The sequence below is a fragment of the Streptopelia decaocto genome (assembly GCF_964273445.1).
Source record: "Streptopelia decaocto genome assembly, chromosome: 2".
In the NCBI taxonomy this organism is placed as follows: Eukaryota; Metazoa; Chordata; class Aves; order Columbiformes; family Columbidae; genus Streptopelia; species Streptopelia decaocto.
The window spans coordinates 89,448,308-89,468,354 of NC_138655.1; the positions used below are offsets into that span (position 1 = coordinate 89,448,308).

The window sequence follows — 20,047 nt, forward strand, 5'->3', positions numbered from 1 at the left end:
GTTCAGTTCACTTACCAACTATTAGAAGTCCCCTTGTGCTTTTTGCAAGATTGGGATTGTTGAGCTGAGTTTTGGCTGAATTCCAGTTTGGTTAATTAAATTCCACACATCTACATCCCCTCTGCAGTTCACATCTTCTGCTACTGCTAAAAGCTACTAAACAATCAACATTTAAGTCAACATCCTCTGGGCCTAACATCAACAAGGATCAAAATATTTCCCCAATGCAAAGCTAGTGAAAAAGCTGCTGGAATCCTTCAGAGTCAAGTACTGTTGTTGTCGTAAATGAGTACTTATTGTTCAAGCAATTTCAAGTTAAAGATCCATCAGACTATTGTACAAACAAGTCAAAATGCTGCAACGTAAATTGTATTAAGGAAAGAAAATACTTCCCATTAGTAATTATGTATGTGCTCAATTGCAAATGTCCCATTATTATACTTCCAGAAGAAGAGAAACCAAGTGTTTATGGTTGGTAATACATTTCCAACTGTTTCGGTCCCAACTGTACAACAGGAAGATGAGATATGTGATGCTCATCAGTTTATAACAGTATAAACATTTTATTATTTGTAAAAAGTTTCTCTTTAATTCTTTAATAAAGATTCTACCTACGATTTTCCAGTAGCTGCTCTCCACTTAACTCTTTTACTAATATTTTCTTGTAAATCAAGAAATCTACAACTTACCTGAAAGGAAACTTTTGTCCTGTTGAAGTAGTATATTCTTTACAATTGTGTTTAAGACAACAGTGTAGGTACACTTCGGTCACTATTTGCTTCTGCCTGGCAGGAAGTTGTGATATTAGGCTTTTTATTTTTAGCAAGCATTACATTTCCTACGTAACATTCATAGCTAATGACAGACTCCACAAAACCACCCTAGTCAAAGAATAAATGTGGAGTCTTATAGTAAAACAAGCCCTCTAACACCCTAAATTTAGGAAGTATTCTGTTCTTCTAATTTAATATTTCTTTTTTAAAGTGAACAATTTTTATTTGGCTAAATAAGGCACAGGTGTATTTAATCACAGTATTTTCAAGGCAAGTTTATTTGATGTCTTATTTCAATAGATTACATTTTTACTTCAACATCGGATTAGTTTATCATAATTGACACATTTTGTTATAAAAAATAACCATTAAGACCTTCAACAAACTTTTATTACCACATTATAAGTGATACAGCATCAGTAGATTTTTCTGAATCATTTACTGTTTTTATATAGAGACCTGTATTAAAAATGAGAGACATAGTACAGAAACCACCTCTGGGGTTCACTGTCAGCTTTGGTACATTTCAACAGATTCTGCTTTGAAACATCAAACTCTTCATTTGTAAGTAAGCAGAATATATCAGCAAGAGGTAATCAGAACAGAAAAATCACTATGTCCACCCTTTGTGCAACACAAATCTTCACGCTCCTCTCAGCACACTGGATCTACCACCTCTGCCATAACACGCACAAAGCTTTTTGGGAGGACCATTCTAAGTGCTTTTAATTGCCACATAAGGACTGTTTCTTCTTTTTTTTCCAGATAAACCCTGACTTTCAGCACAAAAGTCTGACAATACCAACAGCTTCTTTATCTGCTAGGATGCTCTGGTGGAAGTTCAAGCATGAAGAACCTAATGTTCCACTGGAAGTGATTAGAGGCTGGGAACTGGTTAATGAGGTTCCTGAACCCAGGTGATATTTCCTAATGTGTTTTCAGAGAAGTTGTTTGTCAGGGGAAGAACAGCAGTAAAAACTACAGCCAAATGCCTCACCAGTGTGAAGTCAGCATATGTGAAGGTCCAAACTCTTCTTTTGAATGCTTTAAAAAAATTAAAAATGTATCAGACATTAGTGTCACCAGTAGCAGTGAGCACTGCACAAACACAGGCAGTCAGTCTCCCACTGGAGTGTTCACAAGTCCAAAATTGCCAAGCAGTAGGTGAGGGGATGAGTCATCCCCAGCAATATCTCATGTCCCTGTTCAGTGGTGGAGCTAGACCAGAACATAGCTCTTCTGGCTCCTAGCCCAATAACTTCACTTACACTTAGCTGTATTACCAAGTGAGGACTTCTAAAATGTCTCTCATTTTACGCAAGCAAGATGATGCCTTTCAACATTTCTTTTTCTACTACTGCAGTAAGTTAGTGGAGTTTGAACCATGTTCTCAGCAGTATTTCTATTTTACTGTCAGTTGTGCACCTGTGGATATATCTATTATTTGAAAATAAAACCTCTGTATAGGGAATAAGAATCTGAACTTCTACAAGCACATGCATCCCAATTTACTTTACAGTCTTAATAGGATTATGTATGCATTTACATCTTTGGGATACAATTACACCAGCATGCAGCCACACAAAACAGAGATTCACACACTTGCATGTGCTTGTGTATCTGCGTATAATTCCAGCTCAACGTAGTAAAAGCTGCAAACCAGTCTGAATATACTGAAAAACTTTGACCTTGTGTTTGTCATTTCATTCTACCTGTTTTGCAGTATAATAGAGGGACATAGCTCAAAATAAAGAACTTAACCATAACACAACTACTGTCAAGGATTCATTCCATATTAAAATGTGAGGTCTGCTACATACTTACTATGGTCTAAATCCTGCCCTGAGACAACGGAATTATAAACTAATACTAATAAAAATCTAAGTTCTTTCAGATTCAGGGAATATCAAATCTAGAATACAAACCTTTGGGTTTTGGCACTCCACTGCATGGAATGTGTCTAATCAGTACAAGTATATGCTTGTAAAGTAATACTGCAAAAAGAGATAAAATACTACAACAGGTATTACAGTACGGTTTATTAAAAAAATAGTAGTACAGGACTTAATGACAGTCCCTTGTCATGCTTAGCTGTATCCTATAACTAAATCTTATCTGACAGGACAGGAAACTGCATTTCTTCTGCGTACTACAGTAATGCATAAAGAGTAATAGGTTACCAGTGTTCCACTCTATAGTCTGAAGTTCACCACTACTGTTCCCCTCAAATTTTCCAACCACTATTTTCTCCTGCTCATGTGTTACGACACAGACCATACTTCCTAGAAAGTAAATACCTGCAAACAAATACCTGTCTTTGTAGCAAGGCTGCAAAGACCATTCCCTAATACAAATTTCCTTCATTTTTTGTTACAACATTTGGAAAGTGTTTATAATTCTGCATTTTTACATAGCTGCCACAAAAGTTAGGAAAACCCCCTTTTCCCTGGTATTCCATTACCAGATAATGCAAAGCTCATGGTGAAGAAAGAAATTACTTTAAGCTCAAGAGATCTTATCACTTTTGATAGATGCATTTCCAGATTTTAGTTTTGGCATCAAAAGACTCTCCAAAAGGAACACTAGTTTTGTCATCAGAATTACCTTTATTAAGACAGATAGAGTAAATTAAGCATTCCCGCACATAAGTAACAAACCAAAACTAATCAAGCTGTCTCTCCACCAACCACTACATACCTCAAGAAGTGACTTGTAGACATCAGCTTATCTTAAAACTTTAGAGTTCTAAAAAAACCCAAAGCAAACAGTACATCATTTAGCATACAGAGCTTAAACACACAAGAATTTAACATTTAAACAGCTTCCAAAGCTGCTAAGTACCTACTTTCAACATGTACTTCAGCTTTACTAGGACTAGTTAATGCTCCCACTCCTCACATGACGCACTCTGCCAACGCCGCAAAATGAAACATGTTAGCACTGTCAGAGACGTGAGCATTTCCTCAATCGGCAGGAGGATGGAATCAAAACACTACAAGCAAAGCTGCAGAAAAAAATCAGTGTGAAAAACCAGTATGGTGCACCTAATACAGCAAATTAAGACATACAGTTGGTGAATGAACACATTTTTGTTTTTATACAAGTCACTACCACTTTCCCAGTAACACTTCGCACACAGATAGTATCACCTTCTTCCACCTGACACTTTTGTATTTATCACACTAGTGTTCCATGAATTTTCTACCATAGTCTATGCAGTAGTTACACACAGAAAGAGCTATAAAGATGGGACAGAAAGCAATCCCTTTAAACAAAAAAGCCTTTATAGAGCCAGGCTCCTAACAGGAATATATTTAAATGCTTGACTTGGCTTTTATTAATGGGTAGGAGCACATACTTAAAGCGTGGGCTTTTGTTGTTGTTGTTTTTATGAAGCCAACAGATTTACAGAATTTGTCCAACAGAGGGATTATTTACACTTACCAACTATATGAACAGAGTCAACATTTGTATGGCCCCTCACTAGTGCATGTTTGGAAGGGCCGCTGCAAAGAGCTTGCATCAACGGAGGCGTAAGAGCAGATCTCACACTTCAAAGGCTTCTCACCTACCACAAATGGAAAGCAAGTATGAAAGATGTTGTATTTTCTATGGGAACAAAAAGTGTGAGAGGGAAATTCAAAAGAATGTCAGTGGATCAGCATTTACAGCACATCCCCAAAGCCACAGCTCATCTTTCACATGATCTTGTTGCTAATGAAGCACGATCTTAGATAATGGTCTAGGTAGGTAAAGGTTACAGTCTGTTTTACCATTAAGAGACCCACTGCATCTAAATTTATCTTCCACTATAAGTCTAATGAAGAAAAACTGTCCAGAAGCACTTCCAAATTCAGTTTTGATCTTTTTTTCCGAATCAAAACTCAGAGGGCAAACTCTCAGTGTACTCTGTGTCGCCAATTAAAAACAAACTCAATCCCTCAGAAAGTGGAAACGTAGCAGAGCAGGAAATTTTCAAGAAGCAAAAGGAAATGACACTAAGGGAAAGTCATTTTGACTTAATGAAGAAAACACACAAATAATTTTCTGTAGAGACAGCAAGGACAACATTTAGGTCACAAATACAAAGGAAAACAATGACTTTCAACAAAACATTGAGAGGCACATTCTTAAAGGACTGGCCTCCCCTTTCATTTACATTCCCCCTGACAATTTCTAATTTACAATACTTATCTTCAAATTTTTCTGATTTACTAGAATTCTGAAATATTAGGCTTACAGTGGGAAACATGAAACAAACCTAGCCAGAAAGAAACCACCAACTGAAAAAAAAGAAAAATCTGAATGGAGTCACAGAATGGTGAAGGTTGAATGGAATCTCTGGAGATCATTTGGTCCAATCCCCAAATAGTCAAACCTATTTTCATTTTTACAGACAAAAATAAAACCATAAATCAAACAAATAAATAAATTTGAGTTAAAAAATAATGAAAATTGAACATATTTTAACAATCTAAGTCCTAACATGAACCCTGGTATAATAACAATTCTCCTGAAGACAGCATTTCACACAAACATTACTACAGGTAACTCTCCAGCTCCAGTTTTATTAGTGTGATCTTTTAAGAATTAATGCGGGGGATATCATATCGCATGATCACTGCATAGTCAGCACGATGTGGAAATCAAAGTGGTTTTTTATGTTTACCCCCAGTTGTCAACAGGGAAGGAAACAGGAAGAGGCTGATGATATTTTCAGCAGCAGCTGTCAATGGCTTGATATCCAGACAATAAGTTACACTGCCATAGGCAATAAGCAGCTTCCTAAAGCTCCTTAAATATGTTTGCTGTAGGTTGCATAGCAGGTCTGCTGCAGAACAAGGAATAGGAGAATGTTCTGGATTTGCAGTCCTTCTTCTAGAGAGTCACTTATTTTGTTCGTTTTTTGCAAAAGTTTAATTTATTTTGCATGGTTTTGGTCACTTGTCTCCTTATGCATCTGAACATCACTAGCAGTCCCTGCCACACTGTCTAGCCAGCCTCCTAGGAGAAGTTAGTTATCTCCTCTTCAGGTGTCACTCTCCTTTGTCTGTATCTTTTGAAGCCTGTCAGTTGTGCCTTCTACATAAGCCAAGAATGTTTAATAAAGTAAATGTCTGTCTTTGAAGACATGGCATACTTGCTGCCACAGAGACTGAGTGCCATCTGTGCCAGTAGCATGAGATGTCTATCAGCTCCCTTCACACCCGTGTTTCCTGCCAGACACCTGCCCGCTCTCTCCTCTGCCTCCGTGCGCGATTCTGCAGCTCCAAGGCTGCAGAACTGAGCACCAGCCACTCACCTCACTCAAGCACCAGAGTGTTGCACTCCTGCCAAACTACTGCAAGAGTATTTCATTTCTTCAACTCACTGAAAAGTTAATTTTGCTAGCATGGACAAAGTGGATATTCCTTATTTGCAACACTGCCAGGTCCTATAGGATGAGTTCTCCATGAGCTGATTTATTTAAATATTCTCACAAGGTTGGCTCCCCACTGTCCTGTCCACTCCCTCACTGCACACATGAAGGTAGCAGGTTTCAGAAGGCCATTAATGCAACATAGCACATTCCCATCCTATTCACTCAGTTAAACTTATTTCCTAATCCTGCAAAATGCTCGTTTCAGAAAAAAAGGAGAAAGGCTTCACTTTTTAAATATCAACAAGATGGAGCAGATCCAACAGATCCAGTCAGATGGTGATGCACAGTACAGTCTCCTGTGTAAATTCAGAATTTCTAATGCAAGTGCCTTTTTTTGGCAGACTGATGGACTTAATATAACCATGGCAACCCAAAGTCTATGTAAACAAATCACTTGACAAAGAGAGAAAGAACCCCAGAGCATCAGTCACAGAGACGCTGGCCTGTGATAGAAATTCAACATTAAAACAGAAAACTGAAGCAGGAAGCTATTCAGAAAATTAAAGGGAATGTAGCCAAGGTGGCCAAACAGCAATCTATTATATTAAAAATCTTGAAATATGCCAATATGTGCAAGTTGATTTTAAAAGTTTTGAGCAGACACTCCCATTCTTTCCTGGCCATGGCGCACCAGTATGAAACAAAAAATTATGAACTGGTTGAAGTCCACATCCACCTGATCTACCAAAAACATCCTTCTCAGTTAAGAAGCCAGGGTCACAAGCTGTCCTTGTCTTTGCAGTATGTGTACCTTTACAGAGGTCGCTTCTGAACATAGATCCTAAACCAGGATAATCCATAAATATGCCCATATTGAGGAAGGCAAATCAAACATATCCTTAAAGATCAATACACCTCAATGCCACAAAAAAAACATTCAAGTGAAAAATTTGTCTGTTTTGTTAAATCAGGATCAGAGTGTTTGGTTTTTGCATATTAAACGCAAGAGGGAGAACTACCAATAGGTAAAAAAAAAAAAACAAAAAAAACAACACACAAAACCACAACAAACTACACAACAACAAAAAAAACAAACCAAAAAAACCCACACACACCAAAAAAACCCCACGCAACACTTTTGTCAAGAAATCCTTTTCACAGCACAAAAGCAGTACTCCTACACAACATTCAACTGTACAGTACATTTTTTCTCCCTAAGCAGTTTATCTAAGTGGTAACATAAAGATGACATACATGTAATCCACCTGTATGCATTAACACAAGCTGTGCCAGAGAGGTCTCGAGCAGTGTTTTGTATTGGCAGTGCTGGTGGTGAAAGGCTTTGATGCCCACACATATTCCCATGTGTTTCTGCAGAGCTATCTACAGGAACACTTCCTGTCAGAAAGGAAATGAACCTTGTTGCAACTGGAAAATCATCATCTATTCTTCCTGTATAAGTGGTCTGAAGGGATGACATTTCTCAGTTACTGTGTTAATTCAGGCTTTTAATGTCTTTTATCATGACTGTTTAAAGCTATTAGTTAGGAAAGATGATATCATTATGGGAGGGATGAGGCCACAACATTCCTATCAGACCTGTCTACAATCAAGTACTTCGGTTATTTTTTTATTACCTTTCGACTATTTATTTATATTGTCATAACAATATACTTGGCTGCATTGAGTAATTACTAACAGCCAATAATGCATAATGCAACATGATTATATTGGATTGTTGTATTTTGATGTTTTAATGGTCCACCCAAGTCTTCTAGGATTTTTTTGTCTGGATGAAAAAGACAAGTTCTAGTTTCTCAATTGCATGACATGGTACTCTTTCAGGCGAGCAAGTGGAATTTATTTAGAAGGAAAAATAATGTATACAAACCCCATATGTGTGCTTATATACAAAGAGAGGATTTCTAGGGAACACAATTGTAAAACATTTTAAAAGGCCGGCACAGGTCTGCCATTCCAAATTCCTTAATTTTCCAGATTTTTCCCCACACCACCATTTAACTCCATGTCTTAAGCACTTAAAATTCCTCAAAAATCAGCAACAATAGAGGAAGCACTGGTTGTCCACAAATTCACAATGCTGTAGAGTCACATGTGTAGCACATAACGATTTCAAAGGGAGAAACATATGCAAAAAACCACTTCAAAATCCTTGTCCTATGGAAGTCAACTACAGTAGGTTTAAAAGGTGCTTGCATCTCTATCCCGATTATTGATCAGCACTCAGCAAAAGGAAACCATGTTCTTTTGAATCATACCTGTAAATAATTAATTACTAAGTAAATACTATTTCCAAATACACACACTATATTCACATGTTAGGTATAATAAACAGGATTCGTCATTCTTCAAACACACTATAATGACAACACAGCTATTTTTATGACATTTATGAAGGTGATTTAAGTCCTGCTATTTTGAAAACAAAGTATCTCAGAAAACAATAAAATTAGTTTATATTATACTCAGGACTTCTACTGGTAAGAATACTCCTGCTAATTCTGAGTTAAGAGTAAATCATATAGCTGTTGTTTTATACAACAGTATCCAAAAACAAGAAAGATGCAAAAGCTGATTTAATCCTTAGTTATCTGTGCAGATTAACACTTTCTTGCACCAGAGAAATAAAGCTTACATTGCTCTAAGAATAAAAGTCCTTAACTTGCATGAGAAAACTTCAGTACTCAAAGGAGTTAAGTGTTCGATGCATAGAAAGTGTAAAGCTAAAACAATGATCTCCGTAGAACCAAAGCCCTATAATGGAAAAATCTGCAATTTTCAAACTGAAAGCCAACTCTGAAAGGCAAGCTGTGCCATTCTAAATAACTCTTTGTATTATTTTCTCCCCCTCTTCCCTAAGCATTTGTAACATTTCAAGAAGAAAAACTGTCTGTCATGAAAAAAAAAGTCAAATATCTAAACTCCTACAGAGCAGGTAGAACTTTTTTAGTGATATGAAGCAGAAATCAAAAATGCAGGGGCTAATTTCTGTAATATCTTCATGAATCCAATACAAGTACAGTTGTTCAAAAGTATAACATGCCAATTTGCAAGTTAGAAAAATATTATTGTTATCATTTTTACTAATTGAAATCAGAATTAAAACTGTACTTTTTGCATATTTAAAGGACATGCCTTTCACAATGACAATGACAGAACAACCTTCATTTGTTAGAGGATTAAATGCTTTATAGAAAAGTAGAGCTATTTGGATTTTCTAGCTATTTGAACTGCTCCTTAAAACATGCAAGTATAGCTGCCTGTTTATACTACATGTAATAGCTTTAAATACAGATTTCAGAATTCTGATAATATTGCAGGCAGTGCTGATCTTGTGCAGTGCTTGTGGTGCACACTCCCCACAAATTCTGACATGTTTTTTTTTTCTTTAAGGAGAAAAGAAAGAAGACACTGTTACTATGAGGGTTGCTTCCATCTTCTAAGGTTAAGGAGCAAAAAGTCCAAAGGAACCTGGAATTGTAATACGGATAATTTAACCTTTCATTCTTCAGATGTAAAGAAAGAGTCTTTGAGACAGTGGAAAATTTCAGCCCATTAAGATTAAAGGGTTTTGAGTACTCTTGATCAAGCTTTATACTCCATTAAGGTCCCACACACACTATACAACACTTACAATTTTAAAGAAACAGTTGATAAATCACTCATTAGGAATCAGTTTCGTTCTTCCCAATTAGCTTTTGAACACTGATTATAGGCAGCTGATCCACGCAAATGCAACTATGATTTCCTAGTCTTCATATGCACTGTTGTATAAAACTCAACAACTGGAAAGGTTAGGCTGCCCTCTCTCTGTGGCTTGCTGCTAACTACTTGATCTGTAACTTAAACAGAATTACGTCCACACACTTCCCAGAAATTCACAATGGTAGTAAGTATTAATCAGCATTTTCCCAAATAGTCATAAAGAAAAACAATACTCCAAATCAATAATTTGGTACACCTCCATAACATTTTAGATGATAAACAGTACTCTTCTACTGAAATAAGACAATAAGATTTGGCTGTATTGTTTAGTATCACTAGTATTCCATGTGAATTAAGGACTTTATCTTGCATGCACTGTCAGCAGAATGCACAAGCCATCCTTGTATATGAATGCCTTAATTAATACGTGAATTAAAAGCATTAATATGTTTAGCGTATTCTGTTTTATTTTCTGATGAGGGAAAAATGGCCAAGAGAACATTATTTTGCATTGTAGTATTACCTTAACTTGATATAGAAAATAAATATTTGAGAGATGTATGCAAGACTTAGGTGACATTAATAACGTAATGTGGTTTGGTTGTTTGGTTATTTTTCCCTTTAAAACAAACACACCTAATACCGTACCCATAAAAATCCTAAACCTTCATATAGAACTGCCTTTTAAATAAACTTGAAATGGATTTTACTAAATAAATTCTACTGCCTAATACTGACAAGAATGAAGATTTCCAAGTCATAGATTACAGCTATCCTTGTAGCAAATAAATTAGAAATCATCAGTCTAAACTCTAGAAATCAGTAGGGAGTCTGCACTGAGGTTTATAGGCAAAGAGGGTCACTGAAAAAGCATTTGAAAAGTAAAAGCCAGGTTGATGCTGTTCATTTTCTGCCCCCTTCTGGACAAAACCAAAAGAAACAACAATTCACCAGCATGACACGACAGCCAGGAAAGGCCGTTTCCTGCATACCATTACCTACGCTTCTTTGATAACTCATCTGTGACAGCAGATCTTTTTCAGTTTAAAGGCTTTTTTTTTTTTTTAAGTTTAAATTTTACAGTACCAAGAGACTCTAAAATATATTTCCCAAATGCATCTGTCAGCCTAGGCATAAGAAGAGATGATTCTGGGAAGAAGATACAATGAGGCTCCTTGCTTGGGCACCCTGGAGCGCTGCGCAGCAGCACCGACGGTCCAGGCAGTGCAGCTGCAGCATCTCTGTGCCTTTCCACCATCAGCTGCAGGACACCACAATAAACTGGCTGTGATTCGCAACAGTTTCTGTTCTGCCATGGGGTCAGGGCCCTTTGTGCAACCATGAGACAGCCACAAGCAGGTAACACAGCTAATTTAGTTTGCCCTTCAAAGAGGCTGTGTAAGAAAGAAACTGTGTTAATGTGAAGTTCGCTTTTCTGTACAGACAGCACAGCAAAACTCAAGTCAGAACTAGGTATGAAAAGTTCAAGTAGGTTCTTAACCTTTGCGGTAATTACAAGCATCGTTCCAGGGAGAGCTCCAGAGGCCCAGTCTGTAACTGTCCTTTTCACTTCCAAAACAGAGGTAACGCATTCATCAGGTAATGACACATTTCATACATAACCTCAGACTAAATTTGGATTGCCATACGCCACTGGTTCAAAAATAACTGTTGTAATGATATAATGATGTAAAGCGCTTAACCCTGTACTTCCCCAACTTCTTTAAAACTGAGTAACTTCAAAATACCTCACTGTGAACATGGGAGCAACTTGTTTACCTGCTTCATGAATTTGTAATGACTGACCTGTGCTTTGACTAGGACAAGGCTTGTTAACTGACTACTTAATTTAAAAAAAGAAAACAGATACCAATGTGAAAGGTATATTGTCATCACATCGGTCTACTCCCTACCTACTAGCAAAGCTGCTAGTTCACTACGAGTAATCAGGCCTTTGACTATACAAACCCAAATTCTCTTTTTTCTTTCTTTCTATTACACCAATTTCAGTAAGCTATCAAAAACATGTATTTATTTCTTTCTACATGAACCATAGATTCAGTACAGGCAATTACTTCAGTCCTAGAAAACAGTGGGGTAAAGAAGATATTTGGGGAAAAAAACTTTGACAATTTGAATTAATTAGATTATAATACACAACTTGAAAAGTCAGAAAGTTATTTTTCTAGTTAAACTGAAGGTGGCTATTGTGAAAATATTGGAACAGGCTGCCCAGAGAGGTTGTGGAGTCTCCAGCTCTGGAGACATTCAAGGCCCACCTGGACACATTCCTGTGCGGTCTACTCTGGGTGAACCTGCTTTAGCAGGTGGGTTGGACTAGATGATCTCCAGAGGTCCCTTCCAACCCCAACCATTCTGTGATTCTGTGAAAATGTTTCCCAATAATGTAACAGACACATATATCACCACAAGCAACAGCAATAAAAAAAGAACATACCCAAAGCCAAACTTGCATGCTTAGAAGAAGGCTAGAGAAACAGAATGTACAGTAACTTTTCTACCTAAATACTAGAAGAGCTACCATTAGAATATTGTATGATGTCAACTCATGAATGGGTGGCCACCATGGATGACTATACTCTTTAACAAAGAATTCAAAAAGAAACCCCAAATACATTATAAACCAACATTTTATTATCACCAGTGACTGCAAAGACTTCAGAATTTGAGATAACTTCAGGTGAAAGGAAAAATTGTAGAGGAACTTTTGAGATAGTGTAACCCTCGTCATTCAGTCCACTAACAGAGAAGAAAAACCTTGCCGATCATTGTGTGTTACGTTTATGAAACATATGCATAAACGGAAAAAATAGCTGCCCAAAAATCTAGACCAGCCATTTGTTTGGCGTTTTTTTGTTTTGTTTGTTTGTTTTAAACTATAGGGCAGAATTAGATGCAAGTTGTTAAACATACGTAATGTTGAGCAAAGAACTGTTCTATTCTACTTTGGCATATGCTGTAAATAAAATGAATAGGCAGATGACTTCCAGCATGTTTAACTGCCATTCACACCCTCCCTAGAAGTACAGATTACCATTCTTGGATGCACAGGTTTTTTTATAAAATTGCCACAGTGCTGCTCAGCACAAAGAGAAAAACAAAGTGAAATAAGCACAAATTATCATGATAAAAATGACAGAATTTAGAAAGTCACTACCGTGTTTAACACACTTGCCATCACAATAAATATCTCTGTTTTTTAAAACCCTTGGGTTTACCAGATTACAACGTATTTATCATAGAGAAGCAAGGCACATTTTAAATAGTTGCCTTTTCTAAGTTTCCCTAGCTAAACTTCTAATGATCATTATACACATAGATAAAAAACAAACAACATATTTATCTAATATAACTATCAAGTTGAAAGCAACTATTTTTATATTGCGAATATCCAAATATTAAGTTTCTTTTCTTATCCTGTTGTTAAAATAGTATAAATTCCAATTACATTGTTAAGACTAATATAAAAATCTGTGAAATGACAGGCATTTCCAACCGAAAACATAAACTTAAAAGCCACAGTGCTGCATAAACCTTTAAATATATAGCATATTTTGTATGACTAGGACAAAAATTAAGTAAATCTGTTAAATGATTAAGAAGATAGCCAGTATTTGTTTTAGAGGAAGGGGAATACCTTCACACACAGAAAACATAATTTGGCACAGAATCATTTAATGTGACTCAATCTGTTTGGTCCTGACATAACTGACATATTACTGCTTTTGTATGAGCTAATTATTTTAGCAACAAAGTACCAGAAATTATCTTTTTGCCCTCACTCCAGGCCTATAAACAAGACAGAAAAGGTGATGTTAACTGTTACATAAATGAATCAATCTCCAAACAGTTGCACCAGCTCTGAAGGTGACTTGGGAAATCCATCAACTTTAGCAGTATGTATCATATGTTCCCTGCAAGTACTTTGTAATGTAAGACATTTCAGCACACTGCTGTTTACAGGAAGTAAAAAAAGAGAGATCTTTTTCTCACCCAGTGTCACCAAGCCTGATTTATTAAATTGTCGATTCCTTTTAACATGATGGCACAGCAAGCATCAGATGACAAACCCTGCTGGGTTATGGAGCCTCTAGTGACTGGATGAAAGGAGAGGATCAATTACCAATCTTATGACCGTTCACAGATTTTTAAGTCTCTTATGCTTTTTTGAGATTATATATTCAAGACAGTATCATGAATAAACAAGAACTTACCTGACCCTCCATTCAGTGCACACCAGCTCCATGTTTCAGCATGGTTCGGTGGTTGATACATCACCACCAACATGGTGCATGTTAGGATGTCATGATGGAGCTGATGCCAGTGACCTTAAGGGGTTTAGATGTCACAGGACCTAAGGAAGAAATATGTGGACTTTTATATAGTGATATATTGTATGATCTTACAGCCTTGGAACTAAGAGCATAAAGCACATACCACTAAAGATTATGGCATTTTTGGTAATTTATTTTAGTACATTAATGTAGATTCCCAACATACTTCCCACAAAGCAAAACTAATCCTATACTAAAAAAAAAAAAAAAAAAAATTCCAGCTCATTAAGGTAGCTAAGCCAAGAAATAAAAATTAGGAATTGACAAAATTAAAGTTGCCTTGGTAACCTTAATTTTGCTGCTTTTTGTGTAAATACTCTAGGCTCACTAAAAAATAAACCAAGGCTACTAAAGCATTAACCATTCTACACACTGTATTTTGGAAGGATCATGTGAGGGGAAAAAAAATTGTGTAATGTCAAGTCAGGCAACCGAAGATTTTACAAGTGGACCTGCCCACATAGATGAGCAGTGCTTGACTTTGCAACCTTTATTGTGAGTTTTCTTGATTTTTTTTTTGTGGGTTTTTAAAAAATGGGTTTAATATGTTTTAGGGGGTTTTTGTTGTGTTGTTGTATTTTGTTTTTGTTCTTTTTTTAAACAAAATACTTAAAGTAAAACATAATTCCAGACTTCACAATGGGGCATTATATTTGGCCTGACTGGCATTGCTGAAACCTTCAGATATACCAGAAACCTCTGATGCTTGAACTAATTGCCATTTCAGTAATGACAACAACAGTAAATAGAACTGATTGTGTCCTGTTATATTAATACTGGTTCACGTATCTGAGACTAAATCTTTTCTGTCCGCTTTAGGCCACCCCGTTGCCCAAGTTATTTTCATTCTCTAAGACTCCCCACTCTGTTCTCTGCCCACCAAGCCCTGTCCCACTAGCAGTCTTCCTAATGTGCCAAATTCTGCCTGAGTTCATCTCATGTCCTCTGGCAACTTCTCACAGGTTTTCCAACCCCACTTCTCTTTAGTACCTGACTTTTTTTATAGACTCTCTATGAAAAAATCAAAAACCTTTGCAGCCAGGTACCAAAGAAAGCCGGCAAGTTTTCCTAGTCCCTGTCCCTGCCTCCCTAAAACAGTCTGTCACAATTAGCTTCCTGCAGTGAGGTACCTGCACTGTTCATTGCATTTTTCAGGGGCTGCGAAGAGGCCAAATCTCAATAGGTTTTTGCATCAGGAGTGCACCTTTCATCTATTCTAACAGAAGACACCATCTGAAAAATGCTTAGACCTTTTCTGCAAGTCATGGAATATTAGGGTTTTATCCACAGTCTCACTGATTCCATTTGAAAACATTACAAACAGAAAGTTTTCCCCATATGCACTCTAGAAAATTGGTTGAATCACTCTGGTTCATTTGTTTTTTAAAGGAGAACTATCAGTTGGAGGCAAAGAAACAACATAAACTTCAGCCAATACAGTTTAAACAAAAATCCGAAAAAGCAAGACAGGTAAGTAAGTGAAATCCTGTCTTTTAAATAAGCAGTAACATCGGTAACAAAGCAGCGCATCTAGAGTAGTAAAAAAATGCAGTGCAGTTTCATAATACTAAATATGAAGTAAGCAGTTAGAATACAGAAAGAGGGAGAGATATGCAGGCCTATTATGTAGCTTTAAAGTGTTTTGTACTTATTTAAGCAATATGAGACTGAATTTGGCTGAGAAGCACAGTATTTCAGAATAAAGAGCCATTATTAATGAAGACACAATTTGACCATGGGGGCTCTGGCATGAAAAGCAAGGTTAGCTCTCTAAGGATGCTCAATGCACTCCTCTCAACCAAGGTCAAAGCAGAACAACAACAAAGAAACAAACAAACAAAAAAATAGACTTCAAACCACAGTTTTAAGATGAGTTAGCAAAATATATACTTGCAGTGGAGTTATTTTGATGTGAAATATGGAGCATATGAAAAATAATGAAAGAACAGATACTTAGGAAACACCAAAATACCCAAGCTTCAAAGGATTAGTTTTAGTGGTGAGATGCCATACACTTTACTTATCCATTTTCTCCTAAGCATATCTGGTGACAGTCTAAATTTGGTCTGAAAAAGTACTGGTTGGAGGCTGCAGGTGGTTGTAGTTTGTCCCCAAGCCCCCTCAGCCAGGAGCTAAAGCCACCTGTCGCTCACTCACCCCTCCCTCGCCCCTGGTGGGATGGGGAAGAGGATCAGAAAATAAAGGCAAAACTTGTGGGTTGGGATAAAAAACAGTTTAACCAAACAGCAAATAAAATCAAACAGTAACAAGAACAATAATGAAGGAATCTACAAAGCAATGGACACACAGCCCAACCCAACCATATGGTGGTCCCACCACATGGCAGTCCCGCTGCAGCAGCCATCGCCAAAACCTCCCCACACAGCTCACATCAAAACCACCTCCCCCCTTGCCCAAACCACAGCTTGCACCGGACATACAAAAGCACCAAACTGCATGATCCAGGAAAAAACAGGAGACTCCTGAGCTGCCCAGCTCCCAACAGACAGAAGGAGTAAGCAAGCCTGCCCCTGGCTCACCCCCTTTGTAACTGGGGTACCAAATTGTACCAAATACCCGCTTTGACTGGTTCTGGGTTGGCTGCCCTATCACTGTAGAAATTAACTCTATCTTGGCTGACCCAGCACATTCCACCCCTTATTCTATACCCATTTTATCAGCTATGTGCTCTACTTCCCAACTTCTTAGAGAAAAAGTTTGACTAGATTGCAGCCTTGTTGTCAGCTTTAAGCCACATACAATTAAGTGGAGACACTGTATGTTTTCCTGAAACAAACAGGATACTCATTTTGCTTTTTGTTCTAAAAATGACCCTTTTTTAAGTTACTTTTCCTGCAGAAATTCTGCAACAACCTTCTATAAAATTTTATCTCCTGCTGTTTTAAACAGTAAAAACTCAGAACCCCACATATCCCAGAAACAACTTCAAAATTCAACTGCACAATACATTATTTAATCTAAACCTTTCAAAACGTACACCACAACACAGATGTAACACCCAGCCTAGCAACAATCACAGGAAGCCCTGTTATTCCACATTTCCCAATGCTCCTAACGTTGCCTGTTTTCTTAGCTGACCACTGCCACAAACTCCAGAACACTCCTATGAGTCATCATCTTATTTCACATAAATTACCAGTTTTTGCACTGGCCTTACTGAGCAATGAGAAACAAATCAGTAGTTGACTTAAGACAGCAAGAATTTGGTCTATAGTAGGAGTAGCAGCTGTGAAAACCTTGTTAAAAATCAATCACAGCAATCACCTGCAATACTGAACAGTTAATAAGAAAAATAACACAGACTACCTTTGTAGACCAATCTTTCAAGATTTTACCTACGGATTTGAAGGTAAGCACTAAATGCATAAATTTATTTAGGGGAAAACACTTGCAATTAGTAAGATAAACATTTTTATGTTTTTTTCCTCCTTGCTTAAATAAAGTACAATTGGTACAAATGCAACATTTGTAGTCAATGCAAAGGAGAACAGTACTGGAATACCTGAATCATGTCATTTTGTGATTTAAGAGACACAGATTATGTTACTCTGCCAAGGTCCTACATTTATAAAAGGAGATAATATCTAGCCATTAGCAGTGCCACAAAACTCAGAGCTAAAAAGCATGAACCTTAATAGAAGTACCTTTACAGTGATGTTACAGAGCTACTAATAAGCTAATAATACTGAAATTATTGGAACATGATGGTCAACTGCTCCTAGAAATACTCAGAATCCACAATATGAGACAGGATTTTGCAGAATGAAGGAACATAATCAAAAAGTGAAGATTTACAACACTTTTTAGAATTTTTGCAATTCTTAAGCTTTGTTTAAACCAATATGAAGATGTTTTACTGTAGCTTCTCATGACAACATTCACAGCTCATGCTGAAACTCTCCCAAATTTTGCATTAACCAAAAGAAGTATGTGCACAAAGAAGGTCATAGCTGAGGCAATTGTATAAGAATGAAAAATAAAATTTCACTTACTGGTAAAATCACTGTGCAGACATTTAAACATATCCTGATAACGGCAAGCTAGTGAAGACTTCTTATCCACTCAGTTTCAAACGATGATTAATACATTGTGCACTGAAAGAGATGAGGTTTTATCTGATGGCTGTTTCTATGCACATTCCAGGCACTTTGTGACATAAAAACACCTTAACAGATGAGGCACTAGTAGGTAGGTTTCTTTTATCCGCTTGTGTGATTTTAAATGGTTTTTAATTACCTCCCCTTCAGTCATGAGACAAAAAATGCATTTAAAGCCACGATCCGCATCATGACCCCTTTCATAAGTTTTATAAGCATCTTTTGACTTCAGTGCTAGGTTGCACATGTTGCAGAAATGCTGTTTTCTCAGAAGCCAGCTTTAGGGCACAAATATCTTTCATAGGATGAGCTAACCCTTTACTGTCACAGCTAGCTTTCTTCTGATTTTTGTAACTTTTACACCTTGATTCAGCTTTAGGGTTATTTATCTTCCCAGCTAAGGTCTGAGTTCCAGAAACTGGAAACACGACAGAGGCCAAGATGTACAGACTGGGCTGCTTTATCATCGTTCTTGAAATAGGAAAGAGAAGTCAGCACTGCAGAACAGGGCTCCTCAATCTGCAAATGACCTGCTGCTTCTGCAAACAAGATATTCACAGGAGTAAGAGGCATGAGGGTTATTGCTCTGACTGCTCATGCTCATGTCGAAACAGTGAGGACTCTCATTTTGAAGCATCCAATACACAGGTAGTAACACAGACCTTTTTTGCAAGTTTTTCTTTGTTTTCATTATTAGCCTCATCTCCCATGGTATACAACTCATTTTAATCGTGGCCCATTTTAGGACAGACCACAATTTGACATGCTGTATCTATTTCATACATATAAGCCAGGTGCATCCTGATCTTACTTTTGATGCTGCTTGTGAACTGGCAGAGCTTGCACCTGTATACCTCCACCAGAAACATTTCCACCAGGCCAGCAAATCTGCGCTCCAAAACCTTCAGGCACAGCAGCATACAACTGGGATGTTGCGATTTCCTCAGAGGCATGCAGGTTCACACTGGTATTTGTATTTAAATTAATTCATCTTCCATAGTTGCTGGTAAGTAAATCTACAAAAGACAATAAACAAGCCAGTTAAAATCTACTTCATGATTCCAAATGTCTTTTATAAAAACTGTGTGCCACAAAGAAATCTAGATGCAGCTTCTAGCCATCAGGATGTCTGTAGACCTTAAGACTATCTGAAAGGAGTAAGGTTTTTGCCAGAAGAACAATGCTATAAATGATTATTCAAATTTCTTGTGGCAATTAAAAATGAACTACAGGTTAATACTACCACATCATTTTTTTTGTGTTAAGCCTGCAACAGTTCCCACTATGCAACAGGCAGTATTAAAACAAATAACGTTAGTCAGAAAGCTGCACCACTAATGCACGGAGGCCTCCGGACCACAACCATTTACCAGCACACCCCAAACGCAGCCCAACACCCCACCGCCAAACGCCCACTAACCCCTTCCGTGCAGCTCAGCACAAGCAGACGGAGCCTGGAAAAGCAAACTGAGAGAAGCAACGCCTCACAGGATGCACCAGCTGCCTCTGGAGAGCACGTACCGAGAGGCCCAGCAGCCCCCTCCCATCACTAGGCCCTTGCGGAGCCCGAGCAGCTGGAAGCGGCGCCCTCGTTTCCGAGAGGCTCCCTGAGGAGGCGCGCGGGGCGACCGCCTCAGGAGGTAAGAAGGTGACACTGTGGACGCAGGTGCGAGGGCCGAGCACCCGAACCCCGCTCCATCTTCCCCCCTCTCC

At 37.7% G+C, this 20,047-nt stretch overlaps 1 long non-coding RNA gene across 3 annotated transcripts; it reads right to left on the reverse strand.

Annotated features, from left to right (window-relative positions):
- Window positions 1-1,038: 1,038 nt before the first annotated feature.
- On the reverse strand, window positions 1,039-19,993 carry LOC309436573. Of its 3 annotated transcripts, none has more exons than XR_014183369.1 (7): window positions 19,856-19,993; window positions 19,146-19,350; window positions 18,230-18,331; window positions 14,097-14,236; window positions 4,218-4,341; window positions 3,619-3,777; window positions 1,039-1,817 (listed from the first exon to the last, which is right to left on the reverse strand). It is a non-coding gene; the product is annotated as an uncharacterized lncRNA (long non-coding RNA). The 3 variants fall into 3 exon arrangements; XR_014183371.1 differs by adding an exon at window positions 13,876-13,979 and having other exon boundaries at window positions 1,039-3,777; XR_014183370.1 differs by having other exon boundaries at window positions 1,039-3,777.
- Window positions 19,994-20,047: the final 54 nt, after the last annotated feature.